This window comes from Carassius gibelio, chromosome A7, assembly GCF_023724105.1.
Source record: "Carassius gibelio isolate Cgi1373 ecotype wild population from Czech Republic chromosome A7, carGib1.2-hapl.c, whole genome shotgun sequence".
NCBI lineage: Eukaryota > Metazoa > Chordata > Actinopteri > Cypriniformes > Cyprinidae > Carassius > Carassius gibelio.
The window spans coordinates 36,320,126-36,338,103 of NC_068377.1; the positions used below are offsets into that span (position 1 = coordinate 36,320,126).

Sequence of the window (17,978 nt, forward strand, 5' to 3'; positions counted from 1 at the left end):
CACCATCGAGATCATTCTGTCGAGCTGCATCACTGTGTGGTATGGCACCTGCAACGCGTCCTGCCGAAAGACTCTGCAACGCATAGTGAGAGCAGCTGAGAAGATCATAGGTGTCTCTCTCCCCTCCCTCCAGGACATTTATGGAACAAGTCTCACCCGCAAAGCCCTCTGCATCACAGGTATCCCACTCACCCATCACACAGCTTCTTCAGCCTGCTGCCATCAGGGAGGAGACTGCAGAGTCTCCAGGCCAGGACCAGCAGACTGAAGGACAGCTTCATCTACCAGGCTGTCAGGAAGCTGAACTCACTAACGAACTTGCCCCCACTCCCCTCTTCTGTCCCAAGCCCCACTGAACTATGATTTGCACTCTATCTGCCATGTGCCTTGTGCTGCTTTATTTAACTTTATTTTTAATTTTATTATATGTCTTTTTTTACATTCCCTTATTGTATAGTTGTATCTACATTTAATATTTTGATCTAGATTTTTAGGCTTTAATGTTAATGTTATCTGTGTGCACCGGGGGTCTGAGAGTAACACAATTTTGATTCTCTGTATGTATGTACTGTACATGTGTCATGATTCTGCCCTCGTGTCCTTGATTTTTCCTAGTCTTGAGGCAGGATCATGACAGACCCGTGTTTTGTGTACAAGCACATGGCCTTGCCTTTGGGCCATGTGCTTGTGTTGTCTCGTTCCCTTGCCCCGCCCCCCTTGTTAACCTAGTCGTGTCTTGATTGTCCCATCTGTGCCACCTGTCGTGTCTTGATTGTTCCCCCTATTTAGATCTCCTAGTGTGCTCTGTCTTGCGTCGGTTCATTGTTCATCACTTGAGATTTGTTCCCTAACATTTGTGTTTGTACCTCGTCTGAGATTGTTCCACAGCTACGATTGTTCCTGAAGAAGTGTTTTGTATTACTGTGAGTGTTTATTTGTAGTTAGTGTTCAGTGTCTTTGTTTGCCTTGTTTATTGTGTTTTGCAGAATTATTTAGTGTCTTCCCTAGCCAGTGTTTTCCCCCTCGTGGGTTTTTTGTTTTTCCCCCTTTATTGTAAATAAACCCCTTGTTTTGTGATTCCCTGTCTGCACTTGAGTTCCTCCTTGCCTAACCCTGACAGAATGAACCGACCCAAAAAGGAACTCAGCAGGCAGGAGGTCTCCCGAGCTTCAACACTTGTTGGAGTTCCGTCGACAATGTTGGATGTCATCCCCCACCGACAGGAAGGGGGTCACCCTCCCATACTCGCCCGAGGGGGAGTGGATCCTTCGGAATTATGCCCGGCTGTGGGAGAGCATCTCCCAGGAGGAGCCACAGAGGTCCCCCCCACCTACCCAGCTGCCGGCGATCCCGGAGGGTCGTGTCCTGGCCGTGGCAACCCTGGGGGATCTGTTAGGTCCCTCCCAAGATCCTGAGGCACCTCCCACTACCTTAAGTCTCCCCAACAAGCGAGGGAGACGGCTTTCATGGGAGTCAGCTTCAGAGTCTTCGGCGTCCGAGGCGGCCCTGCCCGAGACCAAACTCCCCCAACCCGCCTCTGACCCAGCTGTAGCCTCTGCACCGCGCCCGAGGAGGAAGAGGAGGAAGAAGGGGCCTGCCGGTCCTGTGACCCTGTCTCCTCCCGAGCCAGCAGCGGTGAGCGCTGGCGTGCCCGAGCCAGCAGCGGTGAGCGCTGGCGTGCCCGAGCCAGCAGCGGTGAGCGTGCCCGAGCCAGCAGCGGTGAGCGTTGGCATGCCCGAGCCAGCAGCGGTGAGCGTTGGCATGCCCGAGCCAGCAGCGGTGAGCGTTGGCATGCCCGAGCCAGCAGCGGTGAGCGTGCCCGAGCCAGCAGCGGTGAGCGTGCCCGAGCCAGCAGCGAAGAGCGCTGGCGTGCCCGAGCCAGCAGCGGTGAGCGTGCCCGAGCCAGCAGCGAAGAGCGCTGGCGTGCCCGAGCCAGCAGCGGTGAGCGTGCCCGAGCCAGCGGCGGTGAACGTGCCCGAGCCAGCAGCAGTGAGCGCTGGCGTGCCCGAGCCAGCAGCGGTGAGCGTGCCCGAGCCAGCGGCGGTGAACGTGCCCGAGCCAGCAGCGGTGAGCGCTGGCGTGCCCGAGGCGGCAAAGAAGAAAGCCGTATTCAAGTCGGCAGTCGTGAGAGCGGAGGAGAGAGCCGCGGCCGACTCTGCAGCAAAGACTTTAGTTCAGTGTATCTCATCTCGTAAGGAGATGCCAATTGTCTTAGCGGCTAAAGCCTTTTCTGATTATTTGTCTAGTCTTGTCCGTATCCTAGAAGTCCCCGTCAGTCCTGTCTTGTCCTCAGACCCTGTCCCCAGAAATCCCGAGTGTCCTGATGTCGTCTCCCCGTGTCCCGTAGATGTTGTCTCCCCGTGTCCCGTGAGTGTTGCCCCGTGTCCTGCTGATGAAGTCATGTATCCTGTTGATGTGGCCCCGTGTCCCGTAGATGTCCCGTGTCCTGTTGTCCCCCCGTGTCCAGTAGATGTTGCCCCGTGTCCCGTAGATGTCCCGTGTCCAGTAGATGTTGTCGTCCCGTGTCCAGTAGATGTTGTCCCCCCGTGTCCAGCTGTCGTCTCCCCGCGTCCCGTAAGTCTTGCCCCGCGTCCCGTAAGTGTTGCCCCGCGTCCCTTGTCTGCTCCTATCATGTCCCCTGTCAGTTGTCCCGAGACCCCTCCCCGCCCCTCACCACCCAGACCTGCCCGTACCCCCCGTCGTCAGCCTTCGTCCTGTCCTCCTAAAACTCCTGCCCCACCCATCACCCTGGTCTGTCCCCCATGAACTTTGTGGTCCCGCCTCCTCCCCTTCCCTGTTTGTTTTTTTTGATTTGTCACCCTAACCCTGCCGTCGTGTATTCATGTCTGCCTTTGTTATTATTTGTCATGTCTTGTTGGTTTGTGTCGGTGTCCCAGTCTGTCATGTCAGTCGTGTCCCGTGTTTGATGTTCCCTTGAGGAGCGTCTGGAAGCCGCTCCTTAAGGGAGGGGTTCTGTCATGATTCTGCCCTCGTGTCCTTGATTTTTCCTAGTCTTGAGGCAGGATCATGACAGACCCGTGTTTTGTGTACAAGCACATGGCCTTGCCTTTGGGCCATGTGCTTGTGTTGTCTCGTTCCCTTGCCCCGCCCCCCTTGTTAACCTAGTCGTGTCTTGATTGTCCCATCTGTGCCACCTGTCGTGTCTTGATTGTTCCCCCTATTTAGATCTCCTAGTGTGCTCTGTCTTGCGTCGGTTCATTGTTCATCACTTGAGATTTGTTCCCTAACATTTGTGTTTGTACCTCGTCTGAGATTGTTCCACAGCTACGATTGTTCCTGAAGAAGTGTTTTGTATTACTGTGAGTGTTTATTTGTAGTTAGTGTTCAGTGTCTTTGTTTGCCTTGTTTATTGTGTTTTGCAGAATTATTTAGTGTCTTCCCTAGCCAGTGTTTTCCCCCTCGTGGGTTTTTTGTTTTTCCCCCTTTATTGTAAATAAACCCCTTGTTTTGTGATTCCCTGTCTGCACTTGAGTTCCTCCTTGCCTAACCCTGACAACATGTGGAAGAATTGACAATAAAGCAGACTTGAACTTGAACTTATATCTCAAACGTTTTTTTGGTGATTTTTGGTGCTTTGTGAGGAATATACATCCATCTCACTTGAGACATAAAACCAAATGGAATGAGAGAGCTGCTGTTGTGGAGAAAGTGTGGCTTTAATTGGACTTTCTCCACATCGATGTGGAGCTCGATCCTGTGTGTGACCGAAGGGAAAGGGTGTGCTCTGTAAGCCTAGACAGTGATTCATAATGGCAAGATAAATTAATTTCCTGATTTACTGCTCCTGCAGAAGAATGTCATGCACAAGCAGAGGAACTGGGAAAGGAGGCTGGAGGTGAAAAAAGAGCAAAAGAAAAGAACAAAAACAGAGAAAGAAGCTAAACAGACAACATTAAGGTGATCTGGCTTTTGACGTGTTACCTGGCAGGTCAGTCTTTCTGTGCAATACATTCTCATGTCCCCTTCACAGTGTTGGGGAGTGACTAGTTACATGTAATGGAGTTATGTAATTTAATTACAAAATAAATGTAGGCCAACTGTAATCTGTTACAGTTATTGAGATTTTTTTTTATTTAAATTACAGGACCTTATGAAATGTTAATGGTTACAAAGGAGAGTTACATCTGAATACACTACCAGTCAAAAGTTTTTGAACAATAAGAAGATTTCTTCCGTGCTTTTGTTGATTGTGTGCACAAGTGTAAATCTCTCACGTGCATTTGTGGGAGGATTTGATACTGTTTTCACTCCATACCAATATCACCTTTATTTTGTCTCTTGGGCTTCTTTTTCCATTTATCCTCTTTTGTGTTTTTTTTTTTTTTCTCTAGTCTCCTCTCCCAGTTCAGCTGCTTGTGCATGATTGATATTCTTCTGCAGAAGAAGTAAATCAGGTAACATGCTAGGAAATGAATTTATCTCAATAGTATGAAAAAAAAAAAAATCAGAAGTTTCTGCTTTTGTGATAATTACTTTTTTACATATGGAAGTGACTGCGATACGTTTTGGTTGTTTTTTTACATGCATGTATGTTTCAGAGAAAAAAAAAATATTTCAAACATTTTTTTAGCTGCCTCCGACATATGGTCTGCTCTATATCTGTTTTTGAAGCTGAGCTCAGGAAGCTTCTCCATACACACACACACACACACACACACACACACAGAGCAGATTGAGATGAGCAACCTGAGTTAGTCACTATGAAATGATACACCTGCTTCAGCACACGTTGATTGTCAATTGAGAGTTATAAAGTGGCACTCAAAGTTAAATTCATGAATGAATCCACTTTTTAATTTGCATTAGTTGAATGAACAGACTGGTTTACTGATGACTCAAGACAGTTCCTTGTCACCACCTACTGGTGCAAAAATTTAACTACATTGACTGACAGCCTGTCTAGCACACAAAGTATGGAGGTAAATCAGTAGCAAAACTTGAGAGGTTGTTGATCTGAATGTGAGAACTTGTTCTAGTAACATTCGTATTTATAAGTTGAAATTTAAACTCAGCTCTGATGTGAAAACCTGAAACACAAATGTGTAGAATGACATACACATAAAGAGAATGACATACACAAATGTTTACAACATATTTACTTTTGCACTTCAGTTTTGCTGCACAACATCAAGTCGGCACTTACAAACTCTCAGATCTGGCAGTACAAGTTCTGACTTTTGCTACTTCTTTTGCAGTATTCCTGTTGCAAAACACACTTGTGCACTTGTTTATGTAGACATGAGAGAGCAGAGCCAGGGGCAGGGATTTGGTGCAATGAACAATGCCAGCCATCACGACTTGCCAAGAAAGAAATTTGTGGTTTATGCTTTATGCATGTGAGACAGGGGCAGCTGCAGCCTGGAGCAATGAGCGTGTCAAAAGGTAGGGGCGTGTCAAAAGGTTTCTCATTGGTGAAAAGAGTTTTACTGTGCTGGCCAATCAGCAGTTAATATACATTTACGCAATTTCCTTAGACAAGGTGGCGGCGATAAGACGTGAGGTAATTATTCATCGTTTATACGTTTATCTATACTTTATATACCACAAATATGTATATTAAGATAAGTTTGTTACAATACGATCATTATTTTCCCTTTGCGTTATATCTTGCAGCTTTAGTAATTAGTTTATTGTTGTTGAAAAACATATGTACAGTGAGACAAACGATGACCGCATCGACGGCGAATCCTTCAGAGATGATAGTTTATATCTGCGTCCTTTTTGTACAAGAGAGTACAGAATACATCCTGTAAGTATAATAATTATTACCACCTCTGCTATTACAACTGTACTATGATCAATTCACAATCTGAAGACGATTAGACAAAATAAAAAAACTCTAATTTAGAGTTTGTTTCTACCTTTCTGCCAGGTGTGCAACTAATGCAGAGTATATTCAAGCTGTCAACACACTGGTTGTGAAGAACCCTTTCCAGAGAAATATAGAAAGAAATGAATGTGTAAGTTAAATTGTTTTTTAACCATTGATTTATCTCTATCAACATAATCATACACGATATTGTAGTAACAAGATGTAATCTTTATTTGCTGGAAAATGACAATCAGTCAAGTTTGTGTTTTAAGCACATCTGACACATCCCTTAACCTGAAATGTAAAGCAGAACGTGCTCCACTTGCAGGATACTGTAGAAGCACACTGCCATATGCATAATTTATTATTTCACTGTTAATCAATTTTACATTTTCACTTAGTGCAGGTTAATAAGGAAGATACTGTACTACAGATATTTAAATCCTTTTTGTATGTACACCACTTCTTCACTGCCTGACCATCATCTAAATGTTTATGAAGTTCAATGTTTTTATTATTATTTATATCAAAGACCGCACGCCAAGAACATTCTCCTGGAGATGTTGAGAAAGCACGGAAGGAATGTCTGAGGAGGATGTACTCAAAAAATACACCTGCTGGAGTGAGTATATTAAAGAAAAAAACTCATCAACTGTAAAATATCTTGTTTCAAATCTTTTCAGGTAATATTCTTCTGTACCTTTTTAGCCCATCTGTTAAAAATGTAAAGCATTAGTTTTAGAAAACAATGTAAGATTTATCAGTGTACACAAGAAGATGAAATGCACCGTATATTGTGAACCTTATACATTAGCTTCTGATTGTTTCTGCAGTTCTGCAGTGTTTGTAGCCACACTGTCTGAGCCAAAGAGGATCCAACAGAATCTGATGAATCTGAAAAGTGTTTTCTTTTTTTTCTCGTTATTATTATTATTATTGTTTTTGTTGTTATTCTTTATTTATTTTATGAAAGGGGGACCCGGCTACACCTTTCCTACCATACACCTGATGGATACTGACTGTAAAATGGCAATCATAGTGCGAGGGCTCAGTGTGGGGACAGAAGATGGAACAGATGTGTGTCAGTGCACCAGCCTTGATAAAGCCTTCATAACAGCCTTGTGGATGTATTCTGCTTTCAACATTGCATATACACCACACCTGAGAAAGACACTGACTTTCCTTCAGAGGGACATTGTCAACATTAGAAGATGGAGACAAGCACTGTCAGTAATTTTACTCTGAATGATTAGCCTCTGGTATTACATCCTCATGCCTTGACTGTACCATTGCCCAAAGTGCACTCGAAGGACATTCACTCTTTGGAAGTTAATCCAACATGTTGGAGTGGTACATGCACTGTTAAGCTAACTGAGACTTGTTATAGCTCATATATAATTGCTCTTTTTGTTGTATTTGATTGCTTCAACTCTGTCCTCGATTGTAAGTCGATTTGAATAAAAGCGTCTGCTAAATGAATAAATGTAAATGTAAATATTAGTATAAGCTGTTGTATAGATGAATGCCAGTCAACTTTTTTCTGATTCCATTCTTTTAGAAACCATGCACAGGAAGCATATGTACTTTTGTTACTCAGTGAAGAGTCAGTAGTACAGTTGTATAATAATATAATGGAGAAGGGTCTGGCTGCAGACGTGGACTCTCAGACACTTGCACTTCTGTTAGTGACAACACATGCAGTCTTTTTTATTTTATATTTTATTCTACTTATATCTTTTTACTTGAATTGGTGACTGAAACTGAAAGCTAAATAAATGTTTTAGATGATAAACCTGTCTGTTTGCTTAATTGGTTAATGTCACTTAAAAGGTTACTAAACTCTTCTGACTAATAAATGTAAAAATTTAATTTTTAAATTTAAATTAAATTTATTAGTTTTTAAACTTTTTACTAATTTTTCTCTATCAGGCAAAACCTAGTTTTCTAGTGTAACACTTTACAATAAAGTTTAATTTGTTGACTGATGTATTAACTAACATTAACTATGAGCAATACATTTGATACAGTATTTATTAAACTTTGTTAGTTGATAAAAATACATGTTAACAAATACAGCCGACTTTAAATGACTTTAACTTAAGAACAGCAAGTGCGACTAACCGTGTTAAGAGTTTGTATTCTCAAAAATAATTATAATCTGTTTTTGATTATTGATAAACTAAGACCTAAAAGTGCGGTGGTGATTACGTCAGTAAGCCATTTTGAAGGTATTTTCGAAAGTAATTTAAAATAATATTATTTACATCATTAACGCTGTTTTTACATTGGATGAATTTCAATTGGTTTTATAGGATTATGTGTTTAATTTATCGCTTTCTATTAATCTATAGGCCAATAGCGATTAAGAGTATGGCTCGCCTTTAGGCGAGAAGGGTATTCCTGCACAACCAGAGGCTGCAGTTTCAGGACCGCAACTCTTGGACAGCAGCTTTAAGACACTAGTTTTTTTTGTGACAGCGCCACCTACTGTACTGGATCAAAACTAATTAAAGATGGACGACGATGAACAGCAATCAGACGGTGAGTACCGATATTTAATTAAGTTTTATTTTATAACATTTAAACGGTGCGAAGTTTACATAGTGAGAACTGCTAACTATGAATTAATAATTAATTCCCCCCAAATTAAGAATTTGTGAGCTAGTTTTATTAATTTCTACGACGTTAATTCGTGGCCATGATTTCATAAATCCTTGTTGAGGTTTAATGACGAAGTATTATAAGTGAATCTAGCCTGCACATTAATTAAACTTATCAGATGACAAGACCATGGTTGATGTACGGTTTGTAAGATTTACCTGCAGCTTAATGTATTAGTGTGAATACTGGCTTAATAGTCATAGTTTTACCATATTTATGTATAAAATATCTTTCATAATTAAACTGCACTGACTGCCTAGTTGCAGTATGTGTTAGCCTGTTGTTTAGCCATTGTTTTGTAATGATGAATGAGGCGTTTGGCAATTTTAATAGCTTGTTACAATTTGGCCTAATCTGCAGGTCTACTCCACATACAGTTATACATTGCTAACATGTGTTAGTTTCTGTCATGTTCTGCATGGCCAATATAGAGTTATTTTATGGATTTGGTTAGGCTCATTGTAGGACAGATGATTAAAAAAGGCACTAGGGATATTTTCATGATTTCAAAATATTCTAACAAGTAGACTCTCTCTTTTTCAAGATACATATAACAATCCAAAAATGGAGATCCCTGCCCGAACTGAAGAGATGCACCACATGCTGCAAGGACTTTCATTTTTCATATATATATATATATATATATATATATATATATATATATATATATATATATGAAGGTTCTTCAATTTTAACAATTGTTTTAAAATTGATATACATCAATTTTACAAAATTGATATTTCATTTATATTTTGTGTAAATTCAGGTTTAAATTTAAAATTGTGACTCAAAGCTAATTTAGTAATTAACCTCTGCTGCATTTTGAATCAAAACTCAAATTTAAAAACAAATACTGCTGAGATTAATATATTGATGCTATATACAAAGTAACATGACTGCAAATTAAACCAACAGGGTACTAGAACTGTGGTCCTGAAACTGCAGCCATCGCTATATCGTCCAGTACGGTAGGTGGCGCTGTCACAAAAAAACTAGGGTCCTAGAACTGCGGCCCAGATCTGCGGTCCTGAATCTGCAGCCTCCGGAACGCCCACCTTTTGCCATGCCCATTGCTCCAGGCTGCAGTTACCTCTACTCGATGCATGTTAGTTGTTATGGCTGCCGTTGTTCATTGGTCAGACATCAACCAATAGAATGTTGTCATTTGCACCAAATCCCCGCCCCTGGCTCGGCTATCACATCTGCATGTACAAGTGCACAAGTGAGTTTTGCAACAGGAATACCTCAAAAGGAGTCACAAAAGTCAGAACTCGTACTGCCAGATCTGAGAGGTTGTAAGTGCCGACTTGACATTGTGCAGCGAAACTGAAGTAAAGTGCAAAAGTAAATATGTCATAAACATTTGTGCATGTCATTTTCTTTGTGTGAATGTCATTTTATACATTTGTGACTATTAATCTACAACTTCTAATTTAATTTAAAACACAGGTGCTTTGATCATTGTCTGTTTGTGCAAATTGAAAATTCAGGTTTTGACATCAGAGCTGTGAGTGTAAATTTCAGTTTACAAATACGAATGTTCTCACATTCAGATCAACAACCTCTCAAGTTTAGCTATTGATTTACCTCCAGATAAATCCCAGTGCTGATACTGCTGAAATATCTCCACCTTTGAAAAAAATAAAATAATATATAGCATAATAATAGTGATAATATAGAGTTAATATTGATATTCATCCACTTAAAATCACTGCCAGTTTCTAAAGATTTTTTTTTGTGGATTCCTGTGCAAGCAGTCACAAGTGTCTCTGTTTGGCAGTACCTTCCTCTGTGAACAAACTTTCATGACGTATAAACCTGAGCATGTGTAAAATGAGAGGCAAATGAACTAACTCTCACCTACATAATATCCTGATTCTGTCAGTAAGCCAGCTGCATCCCAATTTGGAAAACTTTTATAAAGTAAGGACCAGCTTCATGTCTCCATTTGAGGTCGCTGATTTTGTAGTTGGTTGGTTTTATCTTGAATACTCGTATTGGCCATTGAACTGTATTGTGCTATAAATGGGAGTTGTTCTGTTTTCATTGAACTGTGAGTTTAATTGAACTATACAACTTTGAAAATAAAACCACATAAGTTAAGAAGATTACAGAATAATGTTTACATTTTATTTTAAAATATTATGAACCAATTACAAATGGGAAACATGGAAACATTAATTTTGATTTAATACAGTTTGGTATAATGCAGTGTTTATTTTCAATCAAGTTTGATTTTTGACCCTTCATAAGAAAAAGGTTGGGCACCTCTGCTTTCCCCTTCTTTCCGTGAGCCTACTCTGCTCTGATTGGTCAGATGGCCCGGTCTGTTGTGATTGGTCTACAGTGTGTGAGAAGCAATACGCCCACTTTAATATACCATTGTGTATGAAATGTACTATATAAATAAACTTGCCTTCTAGGGCACATGCCGGATCTCTGAAATGCAGCGTTTGGTTCAAGGAAATAAAAAGTCATCCTACATTTAAAAACACTTTTTGATATCATGTTCGAGTGCATGAGTTTGCCTACCAATGTTTGAGAGGAATGCAGCTTTCACTCTCAGCCAAACTAACATTACTAGCCAATCAGAAGCTTCTGCTCTAATAAACACGAGACACGCGTCATCTGGGGCAAGTTCAAGCTCAAACCGTGTGCACCGTTTCCTGGAAACGGTGTGCAATGGTGTATGTCATGAGATATTTTTTCTGGTTTAGTGGGTGTGTAAAAAATGTCATCCCAATCAGCAGCAACATGAATATAAACCAGGCAGTATTAAATAGACAGCTCACACAATGTAATTAACATCAAAATAAATTCACAAGAGAAAATAGATTGTCTGCACGTTTATTTATATTAAAAAGCAAAATAACTAAAATTATAAGAGCACAATTATAGATCTGGAACTTCTTTAACTCTGTCTACATATCATTTAGTAATTGCAATGTCTTCTGGTCCATATCTTTTCATTAGGAAGGTGTGCTAGACACTGATTAACGTAACATAAAAATACTATAAATATTTATATATTTTGCTATTGTATTGTGGAGTGACACATTCATAAGCTTTTCTATACTCCTTTGATTATATAATGGTAAATATTACAATATCATAGCACAACAACAGTATGATAACCATAATTTGCACAATAAAAATAATATGGTCATATATAATTAGGAACCACAGTTTCCACAAATCCCTTCACTTGATTGGGATGTCTTTTATTCTGGATGGCAAGGACAGTGGCTGTAACATAGAGCGTATTTTGCAGTATTAAACTAAAAGTAAAAGTATTTATAATGATTTCATCAGGCCTTCTCGGCTGCCATAGTTGTAACTCTTGCATCATCAGAACAGGGTGTTCAACGCTCCACCGTTTCCATTTAAAAACATTTTGTACCATTTTTGTTGGGGCTGAATACAGCCCTGATGAATGGAAAAGAAGCCTGTGTCTCGAGTGCGATATAATTGCCAGAACGAATTTCCTGGAATTTTTCTAATAGGGCTCATTGACACGTGATCCCTTAACGGTAATTTACCAGTATACAGACTGTATGTGTGAAAGGGGATAATCTCTTCCTCTGCATATGCGGTTAGTTTGAGTTGGTTAACATTTATCTGGGAAAACTCACTTGATTTGAAACGTAAATCATTCAAACATATGCCAACACAGGAGAATACATCATATTTCTAAATATGTGATTTATTGTACATCGCTATTTCAAAATAAACGTTTCTGACTTTGCATGTGTCAAAACATTGAAATTAAATGAATTTAAAGGGGTCATATAATGGTGTAACAGAATATGTTGACATGCTTTAATGTTCAAAAAACTTTATTTAAGACATGTCACTAGGGAAAAATGCAACACTCAATATGGCCGCTCAATCACAAGAAGCCCCGCCTTTTGTAAAAAAAGGCAAGCACTTATTGGTAAATCAGCGTGTCACTGCAGCTACCATTAGAAGTTCCTGACATGCTCATAAGACTGTGCATGCACACTAGATGAAACCACACCTTCTTTCTTTGCGGGAACATTTGGGCAGCATTGTGCAAATATTTCCACATAGTAACATAGACATGTGGAGGGGTGTGTTTGAATGAGCCATTTTAGGAGGCTGTGAGAGAGTCTTAATTTTGATTTGAGATTTTAGTCATTGCAATTCCAGGGATCTTATCTATGAACAATCAGATGGCGGTGCGTCCACACGCAGCTGCTTTTCTCCGTCCCGACAGAGTGGTGTTTTCGTGTTTTTTGTCTTGTGAGTTGCAGTGTTTTTGTATGTTGTCGCCGTGTCTACCTGTCTGTAAGCACGCATACAGTCGCGAGTTTCTGCTCGATGTCGGCAGAACCGCATTTTTACAGTTAAACTTGGCGCACGCGGAACAGCTGCGGGATCTCGGTCTGCTACGGAGGCCTTAACCATCACCGACCCCCACTACTGCATCTCGCCCACAGCGGAGGCGCCACAAGCGGTGTGAGAGGAAGCAGAAGAGGGGTAAGCGCGGAGGTATCCGGGCTAGGCTAAATGCTAACCCACACAAGCCATCTATCCCCACCATCGTACTGGCTAACGTACGCTCGTTGGAGAGTAAACTGGACTACATTCGATTACTACGAAGTAATTACCACGAGGTAATAACATTTTGGACTTTGTTTACAGCACACAGAAAGGAGCTTTCAAAGCCCCCCACCCCCCCCCCCCCCCCCTCTCCCCCACCTCAGAGCCTCAGATCAAATCAATGTCATGCTAATGCCTGCATACAGACCGCTCATTAAAGTTACCAAACCAGTTTACAAACAGATTAAAGTGTGGCCAGAAGGATCATCAGAGGTTCTTCAAGACTGCTTCAACACAACTGACTGGGACATGTTTAAACAGGCCGCCACATGCAATAACACCACTGACCTCCAGGAGTACTCAGAGACTGTTACTGCCTACATCAATAAGTGTACTGATGATGTAACGGTCACAAAAACCATCACTGTCCGGGCCAACCAGAAGCCGTGGATGACAGGGGAGGTCTACAGACTCCTGAAGACACGGAACGCTGCCTTAAGAGCTGGAGATGAGGTGGGCCTGAGAACAGCTATGACCAACCTGTCCCGTGGCATCAGAGAGGCTAAAAGACAGCACTCCAGGATGATAGCTCATCAATTCAGTGACAGCAGAGACACTAGGAACCTGTGGCAGGGGATACAGACCATTACGGAATACAAGCCCCCACCACGGACCTGTGACAACAACATCTCTCTGCTGAACGAGCTGAACACCTTCTTCGCTCGCTTTGAGCAAGAAAACAGCACCACTGCACAGAAGACTCCACCTCCTCCCGGCGACCAGTTGATGACGCCGACCTCAGACAGTGTTAGGAGATCCTTCAGCAGGATCAATGCACGCAAAGCTCCGGGTCCTTACAACGTCCCTGGGCGTGTACTGAAAGACTGTGCAGTCGGGCTGTTGTTCCCACACGTTTCAAAACTACCACCATCATTCCAGTTCCGAAGAAGCCATCTCCATCCTGCTTCAATGACTACCGTCCTGTTGCACTTACCCCCATCCTCATGAAGTGCTTTGAACGGCTAGTCATGCACCACATCAAGTCTGCCCTCCCCCCCTCCCTGGACCCCTTCCAGTTTGCATATCGGTCCAACCGCTCGACCGATGAGGCCATTGCCACTGCCCTCCACTTAGCACTCACACATCTGGACAAAAAGGACTCATATGTCAGAATGCTGTTCATAGACTTCAGTTCAGCATTCAACACAATCATCCCTCAGCAGCTCATTTACAAACTGATTCAGTTGGGGCTCAACACCTCGCTGTGGAACTGGCTGTTGGACTTTCTGACTGGAAGACCTCAGGCAGTACAGGTCGGCAGCAACACATCCAGCACCATCACACTGAACACTGGGGCCCCCCAAGAATGTGTGCTGAGCCCCCTCCTCTTCACTCTGCTGACCCATGACTGCACACCATCACACAACTCCAACCTCTTTATTAAGTTTGCAGATGACATGACTGTGGTGGGTCTCATTAGCAACAAAGATGAGACAAACTACAGGAGTGAGGTGAGCCGCCTGGCCAAGTGGTGCAGTGACAACAATCTCTCTCTGAACGTGGAGAAGACAACGGAGATTGTTGTTGACTTCAGGAGAGCACACACTCAGCACATTCCTCTGACCATCAACGGTGCGACTGTGGAGAGAGTGAGCAGCACCAAGTTCCTGGGTGTGCACATCACAGAGGACCTCTCCTGGACTGAAAACACCGCAGCACTGGCCAAGAAACCACAACAGCGTCTCTACTTCCTCCGCAAACTGAGGAGAGCCTGAGCCCCACCCCCCATCATGTACACCTTCTACAGAGGCTCCATCAAGATCATTCTGTCGAGCTGCATCACTGTGTGGTATGGCGCCTGCAATGCGTCCTGCTGAAAGACTCTGCAACGCATAGTGAGAGCAGCTAAGAAGATCATTGGTGTCTCTCTCCCCTCCCTCCAGGACATTTATGGAACAAGTCTCACCAGCAAAGCACAAGTGATCCCACTCACCCACCACACAGCTTCTTCAGCCTGCTACCATCAGGGAGGAGACTGCGGAGTCTCCAGGCCAGGACCAGCAGACTGAAGGACAGCTTCATCCACCAGGCTGTCAGGAAGTGGAACTGACATCATTCCACTACCTCATCAGTCAGTTAAATAAAATAACTGCTCTTGAGCCATTTGTCACTTGTCACTTTAATCAGACTTAATAAGATATTTTTAATAAGGGATTTTTTTTGCACTAAAAATCTTTTATCTGCACTGTTGTTCACTTCATTGATTTGCACTATATCTGTCATTTGCCTTGCGCTGCTTTATTTAACTTCATTTTAAATTTTATTTACATTTTTACATTCCCTTATTATGTAGTTGTATCTACATTTTATATTTGATCTAGATTTTTTTTGGCTTTAATGTTAATGTTATCTGTATGCACCGGGGTCTGAGAGTAATGCAATTTCGATTATCTGTTTGTATGTACTGTACATGTGGAAATTGACAATAAAGCAGACTTGAACTTGAACTTTGTAACGCTCCAAAGAAAAAGAAAACTTGAAATCGCATCATATGACCCCTTAAAACTTGTTGAATCACATGAAACTTCACCAGGCCGTTGGCGCCCTCTGCAGTTATTTGTTATAATATAGGCATATTGTGTATTTAACAAGTGGCAACCTCCCGCTCTCTCTCATGAAGCCAACGAGGAAGTGACTAAAACTGCAATTCACTGACTGGCCACTTGAGGCTGGCTGCAAAATGCCCAAATTTACAGCAGGAAAAAACATGTTTACAGCCTGGTGTAAAAAATTATTTTGGTCTATATAGCTAATTTTGCCATTCATGATAACTCTGAGGGGGGTGAATTTTTTTTTAGAACTCATCCGTTTAAATTATATTAAGCCTAAAAGTTCTGCATAATTAAGGCGTGGCCACTTGATTGACAGGTGGATTGCTGCTGCTGACAGTGAGGTTGCACTAGGTGGGCGTGGCTTCTACAACCAGCTCCCACCTTTCTGCCCATTTTCGGTTGTCCAGGAGAGTTGTGCGGTAACGCACTGCCAAGATGGCGACGGCCCGCTCTGCACACTTTGAGCTTCAAAAATGCTTGTCAGGAATCTACGGGTGACGTCATGGACACTACGTCCATGTTTTTATATAGTCTGTGGTGTTTAACAGTGAGCCCATTTACATGAACGATCTTAAGAAATGGTTGATTACGCTTAATAAGCTGAAAATGTATTTGTAAATGTGTTAACCCCTTTTCTTTTATCAGAGTAAGATCATAAACGGCATAAGCATAAACCTTTCACAAGAGGTAGTTTTTTGCCTCTTACTCCAATTCTGCACAGCATGTAAATGCAATAACACACTTTCTGTCAGTTTATTCAAGTGCTCATGTGTGATACATGACAGGAACACATAGTTAGTGCAGATTTAAGTGCATCTAGACCGGGTAAACATCTTGCATTAAAGAAAGAAGGAAATATATCATAAAATAAAACTTTTCATGACTCAGAAACTGATACAAAAATTGTTCTCATCTTGTGCCGTGAAAGTAGAAGTTGTTCAGTCACAATGCTGCATTTATAACTGCATGAGAGGATTACATATGTGCTATAAGTTTCCCAACATGTTGCAAGTTGATGTTGCAAGCTTAATTTAACATCACAACTGACAAATGTATGGAATGCTCTGAGTCAGATATGCAAGTAAACGGGGAAAACTGGTTATTTTAATAAGCTGATATTTGTGAGTTATAATTTTACTGGTGTGGATGTAAATGTGCTCAGTCTTGTTCAATTAAACCATGTACTTGGTTTTGATACTTTATTTGAGGCCAATTATTATTGCCTCACACCTGTGCACTTGTTTATGTAGACATGAGAGAGCAGAGCCAGGGGCGGGGATTTGGTGCAAACATTTTATTGGTCAATACCTGTCCAATGAACAACGCCAGCCATCACGACTTGCCGAGAAAGAAATTTGTGTTTTATGCTTTATGCATGTTGATTATTATTGCTCGGCTCTCTCACAAGTGCGTTTTGCAACAGGAATACCGCAAAATAAGTAGCAAACGTCAGAACTTGTAATGCCAGATCTGAGAGGTTGTAAGTGCCGACTTGACATTGTGCAGCAAAACTGAAGTAAAGTGCAAAAGTAAATATGTCGTAAACATTTGTGTATGTCATTTTACACATTTGACTATTAATCTACAACTTCTAATTCAAAACACGGGTGCTTTGATAATTGTCTGTTTGTGCAAATTGAAAGATTCAGGTTTTCACATCAGAGCTGTGAGTGTAAATTTCAGTTTACAAATACGAATGTTACTAGGACAAGTTCTCAAATTCAGATCAACAACCTCTCGGGTTTTGCTACTGATTTACCTCCATAGATAAGTCCCAGTGCTGATACTGTTGAAATATCTCCACCTTTGAAAAAAACAAAATAATATATAGCATAATAATAGTGATAATATATAGTTAATATTTATATTCATCCACTTAAAATTACTGCCAGTTTCTAAAGATTTTTTTTTGTGTGTGTGTGTGGATTCCTGTGCAAGCAGTCACAAGTGTCTCTGTTTGGCAGTACCTTCCTCTGTGAAAAAACTTTTAGGACGTATAAACCTGAGCATGTGTAAAATGAGAGGCAAATGAACTAACTCTCACCTACATAATATCCTGATTCTGTCAGTAAGCCAGCTGCATCTCAATTTCATTGGTCTACGGTGTGTGAAAAGCAATACGCACATTGACATAGGTCTGTATAGTATTTTGAACACTCAATAGAAAATATGAACATCTATTACACTCTATGTATAATCATTTTCTATTTTTAATAGTGTTAAATTTATTTTAAATTAATTTTTAAATCATATTCAAAAGTTTTTAAAACAAGATTTATTGGGTGTGCCTAATTAAGAGTATCACCTGT

At 41.4% G+C, this 17,978-nt stretch overlaps 1 long non-coding RNA gene across 1 annotated transcript; it reads left to right on the forward strand.

The window, feature by feature from the left end:
• The first annotated feature begins 4,364 nt into the window (after positions 1-4,364).
• On the forward strand, positions 4,365-7,592 carry LOC128017436 (uncharacterized). Its single transcript, XR_008184440.1, has 4 exons — positions 4,365-5,770; positions 5,894-5,981; positions 6,366-6,455; positions 6,807-7,592. It is a non-coding gene; the product is annotated as an uncharacterized LOC128017436 (long non-coding RNA).
• Positions 7,593-17,978: the final 10,386 nt, after the last annotated feature.